Source organism: Acipenser ruthenus, chromosome 2 (genome assembly GCF_902713425.1).
Source record: "Acipenser ruthenus chromosome 2, fAciRut3.2 maternal haplotype, whole genome shotgun sequence".
In the NCBI taxonomy this organism is placed as follows: domain Eukaryota; kingdom Metazoa; phylum Chordata; class Actinopteri; order Acipenseriformes; family Acipenseridae; genus Acipenser; species Acipenser ruthenus.
Genome location: NC_081190.1, coordinates 2,109,248 through 2,121,531, shown reverse-complemented (window position 1 = coordinate 2,121,531; position 12,284 = coordinate 2,109,248).

Here is a 12,284-nt window from a genome sequence, read left to right as displayed (position 1 = left end):
GTAGCCGACGGGTAGATAGCTGAGATACGGGTGGTGAACTGATTCAGCCTGATAGTTTCACTGCTTTATGCACATCATTAGACAACCAATATACACATTTCCTATTTTATTATACTCTACTCATGCAGTGACTCTCATGCAGGACCGTTTCAGGCAGAGTAAACTGCAGGACCCGAGGGGTCGATTCCCATTCATTTTCACTGGGTGCTTAGTGAAACAGCCTACCAGACCTGGCATTGGCTATATTTTTGTAAGACAGCAGTGAGCACAGGAACTGCTCACTGCTGTCTTACTACTGCAGGAACTAACCGGATCTTTGTCATTTAGAGCTGGGTAACCTGTTCACCCTTGATCCCCAGCAGGCAGCTCTGCGCTACCAGGATTTAAACTAGCGAGCTCTTGCTTGCATGAGTGAATTCATTGCGGTAGTGCTTTTACTGGGTGAGCCACTGGGCACTCATCTTGTGAACTAATATAGGAGACCATTTTACAACAAAGTTAGGACCCCTCAAGTGGGTAAAGGATGATAGGCTGCCCCTAGCTGCTACAGTACCATGTGACCACACCACTGGCACATATTCTTGGGGGTGGCAGGGGGCATGTGCAGCTTTAGTGTAAACAGTGGACCTTTTTAATCCTAATGATCTTTTACTCAAAGATGCAGTGTCCCATGTTCATGTTAAAATGATTCCTGACTGAACGTTTCTTCTTCAGAAACTCCACTTAGTTGGCTTACCAGTTTGTTTACATGAAGCACGCTACATCTTGCAGCAGCAGAGGGGTGCGAATGGGTTGCCAAGCTATGCTAATGCTGCTTATTCACTGGGGTCTTTATAGAGCCATCTGGATGCGTTTCAAAACCGTATGACACTTGGAGGCAAAGCAGTGTTTCTGACTGACATTTTGGAAGACCTGTAAAGCCATTATTATTTGTTTTGAATAATATTATTATTTATTAATAAATGTGAAGTTACATGAAGCAAATGCAAATATATATATATATATTTTTTTATTTTTACTGAATAAAACAATTTCCACAGTAAACATTGAGACAGGGTAGCCGAGGGTTGACGTTCCCAGACCAGACAGCTGACAGAAACAACACAGGCAGGTACTTGGGTGAACCAAATAACTTCCTTATTTAAAAAAAAAAAAAATGTCTGGATCTCTCTTGCCTTTTTTTCAATTACTGTCTGTTTTTTATTAAATTCTAAACCATTTAAAGCTAAAACCACAACAAAAAATACAATAATAGTGTGGATACACTGAGTAAAAAAAGGTGGAGGGGCAAAATATTGACCCAGAGTCAAAGGTTCAACTGCAGCAGGTGCTCAGGGACGTCAGACAGAAGAATCGTCACCAGAGAGAAGCGGGACTAGAACCAAGAAAGAAACCGGAGACTGCACCGAGTTGGCAGTAGCACACGGCCTAAACAGTGGGCTCTATACACTAAACTGTCGGTGCTTAGGGATGTTTAACACACATTTAATGAATGTTTGTGATACACAAAACACTTCTTACACACTCTGACAGGATAACAAAAGAGTTTAGTATGAAAACACTGCAGATTAAAAAAAAAAAAAAAAGGATTTGACAAAATGAACTGCTCATTAGGGAGTTTGAAGTGATACTCAAACATTTTAGTAACGGTGAAGGAAACCTTTTTCCATGAAAGGTCGAGTCTGCCCTAAAAGCACAGTAGCTTAGCGTTCTCCATAGGAACTGCACGTTGTAATTGTAAACATGGATTTGTGCGCTGGTGTTGTAGCATGTATGGGCAATGCGGTTACTGTTGCTGCTGCTAATATTGCTGTAATAAATGAGGAGGATCGAGTGCAGTCTTTGCACCACAAGCCCGCAGCACTGCAAGAACGAAACGTCGGACGATATTTGCGAGCTGCAATTTGCAGGCCACGCATACACTTATTCAATCTGCCTGAGGAGGCCGTAGTACCTTTGTGCTTGTTCCCTGGTTCTGGATGGTGTTAAAGTGCATTCACCTTATTTGTAATTCCGTCCCAGATTTTATTTCTTAAGGACACATGTTTATTTTTTTGGTTCAAAGAGTTGTTTTTCATATTTTGCAACTTCCTCAGTGATAACCTCCTAACATTAAATGATTTTTTTCCTCCTTCTTTGGGGGTGTGATGGGGTTTTGCCTATAGTATGCCAGTGCCAGCACTGTTTTCTGGTGCCTCATCCTCCTGCCCTGCTGCTGATGGCAGGAACAGTGCAGTGGTGTGCTACAGAATGAAACATCAATCCATGTACTGTTTATACATGTAATTGTAGACAAACGGCCTACACGTTTGGATAGCAAATGGAATCTCACACCAGTGCAGTATTCCAGTCGTATTAGATTGTTATAGTTTTGGTGCAGAGATGCGTGCCTCTTATTACACCCAAGATAAACAACATTGAGGACGAAACCAAACTTCTTCCTCTACTGATTCAGGGATTGTATGAATCATTGCACTAGTGTAGAGTCCCGCCCTCAAAGAGGGTAGTCAAGGAGATCCCAAAGCCACGGCCAAGGAGACAGCCCCTGGTTATCACTACATTTAACTGATTTTAAATGACCAATTAAGTAGGCTTAATGACTACGCCAATTTGAAACTAAAATTAGCTTCAAATAAATAACAGGTTCTTCAACAATCAAGAAAGGCAAGTGCACAAAGCGAGGGAGACACCGACGTAAAAAGTAACAAGGATTTTATTTAGAGCGACTATGACAAGTAACACATTAAAACTAGTCCATAATTTAGCACTTCATTTCCATCCACAAATACTTGAAAGCGAAAACCATACAGATCTTTACATAAAGCAGCAGATAACATGGTCAACAAAAGCAATTCAATCAGGCCCAAAGTACTATAGGATTTTAATAGTGAGCTTGACACAAACACTTCAAAGAGATAGTGATTTTCACAAGCACAATTCAAAAGGTAAATAAAGTTTCATATGCTTTTAAATAACACTTCAAAAACAAGCAGTGATCTTACCGGATCACTGCTTACCGACGCGATACAAACATCAGAGCACCAATGCATTTCCAAATACAACACTGCAAAATAGCAGCAAATTGTAACTTTCATTAAAAAAAAAAAAAAAAAAGACAGACATTAAGTTAGCTGGGTGGGACATAAACTGTTTTCAGTTGCAGGTACTGACAGTAAGTTTAACCAATAGGAGAGTCAAATCTCCACGTTTTACGCAGCTGTCCAATCATAAGCAAGCAGAGGCCGTTCACAGTATTCTGCATAAATTGAAGGCTAATGAGTAGCCAAAGGGAAAAAGAAAGATCTTACAGCTGTCCAATCATTCGTGAGCAGAGGCGGGGTGTTTATATGCCGGGTAAGCGCTGAATTTCGCCGACTGTTATTGAGAAAAAATAACACATTTCAGTATTTAGAATTAAATGTTCTCTATTTTTTAATTTCACCAGACAAGGGAAACACCATAGTAGATTTAGTTACGAATCCACTTTCTCTGAATGATTGTAATGGAGATGAGCGGTCTTTGAAAAAGAGTAGTGTTGACAAATTTGCCAAATTGAAACAAAGCGGGACGCTATCTATACTATTCTTGTAGTTTATTTATGGTTATCTGTGTAAACATGCCATTTAAAAATATTTGCATTGCGGATTTTGAAAAAAAAAAAATGCAGGCATATATTGTGGTTCATGACCAGGGATCCTAGTTTACCCCAATTTAAATAAAAGGCTAGAATTGTAAGATACACAAACAGTGGGCCTACTATTGAGTAACAGTTAAAGTCTAAGGGAGTTACAAGCTCACAAGTTCCATCAATCAATAATATAAACACATTTACCATTTTACTCAAAAGATTACAAATACGTCTGTGTACTAATAAGAAAAAAAAAAAAAAAAAAAAAAAAAAAGAAAAAAGTACTCATATAGTTGATCTCGAGTTAGTCTTGGTCAGCTGAATGGCTGTTGCCATACTCATTGACCCGATCTTCGGGGTGATTTTTATCGTTGTCAGCATATTTAACTAGCTTGTTCATAACAACGATCTGCATACTGAAGTAAACAGCAGCTTCGTGTCAGGAGTTTGACAGTGCGTATATATTATATACATACACACTATATATATATATATATATATATATATACACACACACACACACACACATATATATATATAAGGAGTATGTGAGATAAAGTCACAAAGGCACCAGGAACAGCAACTCGGGGCAAAAGGTTTATTAATTCACAATAAATTAAAACAGGGCAATTAGCGCCATACCAATAGAACAGACTAAGTGAAGTTAATCATTCTCTGTGCGATGGGCAAGAGAAGGGGCACACACACACACACACACACCCACTACATACCCCTGCAGGGTAAGAGATTAACTCCATAAACAGTAAATCATTAGTGAACTTAAATCTCAATGCAATCATAAGTAACAAACAAACAAACCACAATGAAGTGTCTCAATGAACCACAAGGAGTCAAATCAACTAAGTGCTAATAGCAAAGTTAAACAATACCAGTACATGACAGCACACTCAAACACACAGAAATAAACCCCCACCAAAGGGTTAGAGTGAGCCTGTCTGTCCCTTACAGAGCCACACACGATTTAAATACAGGGTATCAACTTAGAGTTTAAGCGCGGTTAAAACCGATAAAACACCCAGATTACAAGGTAGAAAATACAATCGTATAGTAGTTTAAAAGACCACTTCCATGATTTAAAAGCCAGCCCTCTTCTAGACTTGTAGAATCCCGGTGCTCACTCAGAGCAGCCTAGACCCGGTCCAAGCGCCCAGTATGAAGCGCCGGCACTCTTTTTGAAGTCCGGGCAGTCAAATTGCAATCGCCGGCACCTGCCGACAGACTGCATTGCGCTAATTAAACAGGTGTGTCTATTCACAGTTCTAATGGAGCAACCAACGAGGTCCATTACAGTGATATATTTTTTGTCCTTTTTAATATCACATTATGACAGTGTGAATAGGGTAATTTTAGTTTGGTGTTTTTTTTTGCTGGGAGATTTGTTTTACAAAATGTGGGTCATGAAATTCCAAACATCATTCAGGTGCGTCACTGGGTAAAAAGAGTTCGCGACTTACATCGCTTTGCAGTTTGCATGAATAGTCTCCAGGCTTTATAAGATGATAATTATCACTTTCTTAACATAAACACGATATGCAGGTTTTTTTTTTTTTTAGAAAAAAAGTTGATTTTTACCTCAGTATCTATTCCTAGCTACGCCCCTGGTTGTTTGAAATGCTTGTCGTTTTTGAATAGGCTACATAATAATTGCAAATAGTATACTGCAATGGCATTTATACAACTGTTCAATTTGTGAATAGACCTCTTAAACGTGTCAAATAGAATGAAAGCATTTTAGTGCCGAAGATTATAGAATGTCAGGACTGCCCAGTCCCTGACCACATTCCGGCGCCTCCTCAAGACTCACCTCTTCAAAGAGCACCTGTAGAACTCCTCTGTTTGTATCCTGGGACACTATCACCCTTCATGTAAATGTGCTTTATTTTGCTCTTATCTGCCCCCTATTTTACTGCATTTAATCCTGTACTTCAGAATACTGTAATCTGCCAAGTGTTTAACCTGTAGTACTTTGTATTTAATCACATCCTGATGTAACTATCACTATTTAATCATATCCTGATGTAACTATCACTATTATCTGCTGTATTATTGAATTGTGGTTTGTCACACTTGTACTTTGCTTGAACAAAAGTTATTGTATTTCTTGCTCTTATTGTATTACTTGTATTGTAACACTTGAAATGTATTTGCTTACGATTGTAAGTCGCCCTGGATAAGGGCGTCTGCTAAGAAATAAATAATAATAATAATAATAATAATAATAATGTATTTTATTTGTATTTTGCTATTTTAAAAAGACATCTAGGCAATGTGTTTAGTATGTCATTGCATTTTATTTATGTAACCTCTGATTTGCAGCATAGTTAATACGTTGTCTTGTTGCTTTGAATCTTACATAAAATGTACATTTTTAGACTTGTGTTTCTATTTTTTAACTTTGTGACGCTGTGTCTTATTCCTCATGAAACTCACTTGGTCTGTGCATATTTTGAAGGTGAAATGCATAGTGACGATTTTGTATGTATTTAAATATTGCTCGGAGGTGCTTGCTGCCCCCCTTTCATTTTCAGCACCCCCCAGTTTGAAATTCGTTCCCGCGTCTCTAGAGGTACTAGAGTGCAAGTACCTTCAAGTTACTCTACATATTGTGCCAGAAAAAAAAAAACTGCTACTAGAATTAATATCTAAAACGCATATAACCTGAAAAACCCGCAATAAAAACCAGGTACCTCTAGCGCTACAACCCAGCTGTCTCTTAATTAAACTGTCAAGAAAAGAAAAAGCGCTCAGAAGATGGGTGCGGCACATGAATGCAGAAGGGCTTTGGCGTTCTGGCGCCTTTCCCAAGCACATGGGTGGCAATAGGCTCACTTTTTTCATAAGAGTGCTGGTGTACCGTCACAATATGCTTCCCCATCAAAATTTGCTACCGGTAGCAAAATTTGACAGACTATAGATGTCAAAATTTGCCTCCTTGTCAGAAATTGCTACCCCTGTTTTCTTTTTTTTAACAATGGGGGAAAATATGGTAATAAATTCTGAAGGGTGATATTGTGGTGTCAGAAACTGCTACCATTGTTTATCAATGAAAAAAATGGTACTAAATTTGAGAAAATTTAGTAGTGTTTGAGAAATAGTCAACAAACACCGTTCACGCTACATATTTTCATTGAAGTTAAATAATCTTAGGAAGGTAGCGTTACCCATGATGAAAAAACAGTCAACAGTAATAATTGTATCCATTTATACTTACTTAGTAGCAATAAATGAAAACGATTTAAGTAGGGATTTTTTATTGAAACAGTGGTGAGCATGCGCAGCATGGGAATCTTATAGGAAGCCAGCACTATTATATGCAGTCGAGACTGTATCCACAATCCAGTGTGACAGACGCTGCTTAGAGAGGGGCTGTCCTAGGATCTGTGTCCCGTGACAGACGAAGAGCTGGTCAGATTGACGCAGAGCTCTTGTCCTGTGCACGTAGCATCTCAATGCAATCCAGTGTGACAGATGCTGCTTAGAGAGAGGCTGTCTTAGGGTCCATGTCCCATGACAGACGAAGAGCTGATCAGATTGACGCAGAGCTCTTGTCCTGTGCACGTAGCATCTCAATGAAATCCAGTGTGACAGATGCTGCTTAGAGAGGGGCTGTCTTAGGGTCTGTGTCCCGTGACAGACGAAGAGCTGGTCAGATTAACGCAGAGTTCTTGTCCTGTGCACGTAGCATCTCAATGCAATCCAGTGTGACAGACGCTGCTTAGAGAGGGGCTGTCCTAGGGTCTGTGTCCCGTGACAGATGAAGAGCTGGTCAGATTGATGCAGATCTCTTGTCCTGTGCACGTAGCATCTCAATGCAATCCAGTGTGACAGACGCTGCTTAGAGAGGGGCTGTCCTAGGGTCTGTGTGCCGTGACAGATGAAGAGCTGGTCAGATTGACGCAGAGCTCTTGTCCTATGCATGTAACATCTCAATGCAATCCAGTGTGACAGACGCTGCTTAGAGAGGGGCTGTCCTAGGGTCTGTGTGCCGTGACAGATGAAGAGCTGGTCAGATTGACGCAGAGCTCTTGTCCTGTGCACGTAGCATCTCAATGCAATCCAGTGTGACAGACGCTGCTTAGAGAGGGGCTGTCCTAGGGTCTGTGTGCCGTGACAGATGAAGAGCTGGTCAGATTGACGCAGAGCTCTTGTCCTATGCATGTAACATCTCAATGCAATCCAGTGTGACAGATGAAGAGCTGGTCAGATTGACACAGAGCTCTTGTTCTATGCACGGAGCATCTCAATGCCCGCACTGGGCAGAGGCAGTTTAATCTCTCATCCTCCATTGAAACAAACAGAGGTGGATGAAAAGACTCCAGTTCCACAGACTAATTGACGTGGAAGGCTGTAATCACCTTGGGGAGGAAAGCAGCATTGGTGCGCAGAGACACCCTGCTGCCATCTTCCCAAACATGCATGCAGGAGCTGTGCAAAGACAGTGCCTGCAGCTCACTGACCCGCTTAGTGGAGATGATCCCCAAGAGGACAGCTGTCTTCATAGACAGGTACTTCAACTCTACAGAGTGTATAGGCTCAAACAAGGCCTTTGTGAGAGCCTCCAGTATAATATTAAGGCTCGATTTGGGGAGAACACTCCTCCTACGAGGGCGTAATCGCCGAGCGCCTTTAAGAAAACGGGTAGCCAAAAAATGCACGCCCGGAGACTTTTAATCTACAGGGGCATGGCAAAAAGAGATAGCCGCTAAATACACCTTCAAGGTGGAAGGTGACCTACCAGCATCAAGCAGTTCTTGCAGAAACTGTAAGATGACTGGCATAGGGCAAGATATGGGGTCGTGGCTCCTAGCCAGAAACCAAGTTTGGAAATACCTCCACTTATAGGTGTACAAGGACCTAGTGGAGTCTGCCCTCGCGCTCTGCAATGTACCCATGACCGCATCTGATAGCCCAAGGGCTAACCAGCGGTCCTTTTCAGGGGCCAGACCTAGAGCTGGAAACTGCCTGGTTCTGGGTGCCAAAGGGAGCCTCTCGCCTGACTGGGGAGGTCCGAGCGTAGCGGAATCTCCTAGGGCTGGTCGTGTAACAGCTGGCACAGGGTCGAAAACCGGACTCTCCTGGGCCACTTGGGGGGCACTAGGAGAACCGATGCTTTCTCTCCTCTGCCTTCCCAGACCGCTCCCCAACCCAAGTATCAAGGGCGATGCGTGCGCCGCGGTACCGCAGCAATGGAGAGGCCGCTATGCAGAGTGCCTACCCGAACTGCGTATTCAACACAACTGGTCAGTGCGTAGCGTGTACCAGGGGGACACAAGGCCGAAGCCGCGGTGGGCGAGTTAAGCAGACAGCAACGCATGGAAAGATAGTAAAGGGGAGAGCACACTTTTTTTTTTTGGGCCCGAACCCACCACAGCGGGTCTATACAGCCAAGAGGGTCTACTCGACAGTGACAGCGGGGATGCGGCAAAGCCTACCCCTGGAGGAGACGCGGCTGGAATAGTCAACAGCGGGGATACGGAAGGCCTAGCCCCGTGGAGGAACTGTGTACTCTCCGGAAGAAAAGACAACCATTCGTGGATGACTGTGCAGGCAGTCGCTCACACACGACAGACAGACACAAAAGGCAGCCTACCACGCAAGCGAGGAGGCCGCTGAAAGACAGAAAGACAAAAGACTCGGTCTTATCAAAGTCGTTGATTCCGGGTAAGCGGAAAGCCAGCTTTCAGCACGAATGCAAGGGAAATACAATCGACTCGACTCGACTTGAGAAGCTCTTTTCTTATCAATACACTCAGCTCAACACAGAGGTCTTACCGAACCGTCTTGAGAAGGAAAAAGAGAAACAGCTTCCTTTGGATAGCAGTTTTATACCCTCGGTAAGCGGGACCGAGTGCATCATCCAAGGAAGGGGCTTATGATATAAAGAGCTCAGCGATACCTACCCAATGGTGGTCGTCTTCGAATTGAAAGGGTACAACAAGGTTAATTAATCATGAGGACATGAATTAGTCTCCTCATAATGTACAGGAGACCACATTATGGGACACCCTCAATAACTGATCATTACACTCAGTATGATCCGGTGCAATCGCAATTTTGGACTTTTGCGTTTTTTATAATGAATATGATGATTCCGCACATAGTTTTTCACAAACTCAGGTTTCCTATGTACTGAACAATAACAAAGCCCTGCACACATTAAAAACACAATTTAATTTAGACCCTAGCGGTTTTTTTTCTCTTGTGTTATTATTGGAACTCACTATTTATTTGTGAAACTTGCATGCATCTGAAAATCTAAGGATTAAAAAAGGTACAATATATAATTCACAACAATGAATGACACAACAGCTCAGACAAAGGTTAGAAATAATAACATATTAGATGTAGTGTTATATTACAACAGTGTGGCACAGCCAGTGAACAAAATACTCACATACATATAATATTGTATTACCAACAGGTTAGTCTAGTTTTTCAGGTCTATACTGACAAAGGACTTTTTTAATAAGGAAGTTTCAATGTGTTTAAATATTCTATAGTATCTTATGGGTAAAAACTGTGTCATGTCATAAAGGAACAAATACTCTCATTATACCTGGTGTTCATTTAATACAGTAGCCTCCGCGTATAGGAACACCTCCTAGAACACTTGGGCTTAGGGAACAGCCTTGTAACCAATTCAGATCTGATACAGTATGGTTTTGTAACATTATAACTCATCATCACCAAACTACAATTAAAATGGTTTATCCAGTCTTTTCAAAACTGACTTGTCATTGCGAGAATAATCTAGAGATGCTGCTGCATTTTTACCATATGTAGGGGTGTTCTGTTAGTTTAGTTTGTCAGTTAGTCCATTAACATTAGTTTATCAGTGAGTTTATTATGATAGTTTATTAACATGCGCTTGCCTCTTGCTTTTCGCTTATTCTGTTCATTTTATATGTTGATGCACCTGCGTCATGACATAAGTAATAAATACATTTGTATTTATTGATTCATATTGTGATTGGCTTTGGTATGATCGGCAGTGAACATAAGAAAGTTTACAAACGAGAGGAGGCCATTCAGCCCATCTTGCTCGTTTGGTTGTTAGTAGCTTATTGATCCCAGAATCTCATCAAGCAGCTTCTTGAAGGATCCCAGGGTGTCAGCTTCAACAACATTACTGGGGAGTTGGTTCCAGACCCTCACAATTCTCTGTGTAAAAAAAGTGCCTCCTATTTTCTGTTCGGAATGCCCCTTTATCTAATCTCCATTTGTGACCCCTGGTGTTGAATGTTTGAATAAGATCGCCGTGTAGTCTTCTTTGTTCAAGACTGAATAGATTCAATTCTTTTAGCCTGTCTGCATACGACATGCCTTTTAAACCCAGGATAATTCTGGTCGCTCTTCTTTGCACTCTTTCTAGAGCAGCAATATCCTTTTTGTAACGAGGTGACCAGAAATGAACACAATATTCTAGATGAGGTCTTACTAATGCATTGTAAAGTTTTAACATTACTTCCCTTGATTTAAATTCAACACTTTTCACAATATATCTGAGCATCTTGTTGGCCTTTTTTATAGCTTCCCCACATTGTCTAGATGAAGACATTTCTGAGTCAACATAAACTCCTAGGTCTTTTTCATAGATTCCTTCTTCAATTTCAGTATCTCCCATATGATATTTATAATGCACATTTGTATTGCCTGCATGCAATACTTTTCATTTGCCATGTGTCTGCCCAATTCTGAATGCTGTCTAGATCATTTTGAATGACCTTTGCTGCTGCAACAGTGTTTGCCACTCCTCCTATTTTTGTTTCGTCTGCAAATTTAACGAGTTTGCTTACTATACCAGAATCTAAATCATTAATGTAGATTAGGAAAAGCAGAGGACTTAATACTGATCCCTGTGGTACACCACTGGTTACCTCACTCCATTTTGAGGTTTCTCCTCTAATCAGTACTTTCTGTTTTCTACATGTCCCTAATCCATGTGCATGCATTTCCTTGAATCCCTACTGTGTTCAGTTTGAGAATTAATCTTTTATGCGGGACCTTGTCAGAAGCTTTCTGGAAATCTAAATAAACCATGTCATATGCTTTGCAATTAACCATTGTCGATGTTGCATCCTCAAAAAAATCAAACAGGTTAGTTAGACACGATCTCCCTTTCCTAAAACCATGCTGACTGTCTCCCAGGATACTGCTACCATATAGGTAATTTTCCATTTTGGATCTTATTATAGTTTCCATAAGTTTACATATAATAGAAGTCAGGCTTATTGGTCTGTAGTTACCTGGTTAGGTTTTGTTTCCCTTTTTGTGGATCGGTATTACATTCGCAATTCTCCAGTCTGTTGGTACAACCCCTGTGTCAAGATACTGTTGCATGATCTTGGTTAGCGGTTTGTAAATAACTTCTTTCATTTCTTTGAGTACTATTGGGAGGATCTCATCTGGCCCAGGGGATTTGTTTATTTTAAGAGCTCCTAGTCCCTTTAACACTTCTGCCTCTGTTATGTTAAAGTTATTTAAAACTGGATAGGAACAGGTCGACATGTGGGGCATTTTGTCCGTATCCTCCTTTGTAAAAACTTGTGCAAAGTAATCATTTAATATATTTGCTATTTTTTTTCTTTGTCTATGATTTTTCCATTTGTATCTCTTAGACATTTAACCTCCTCTT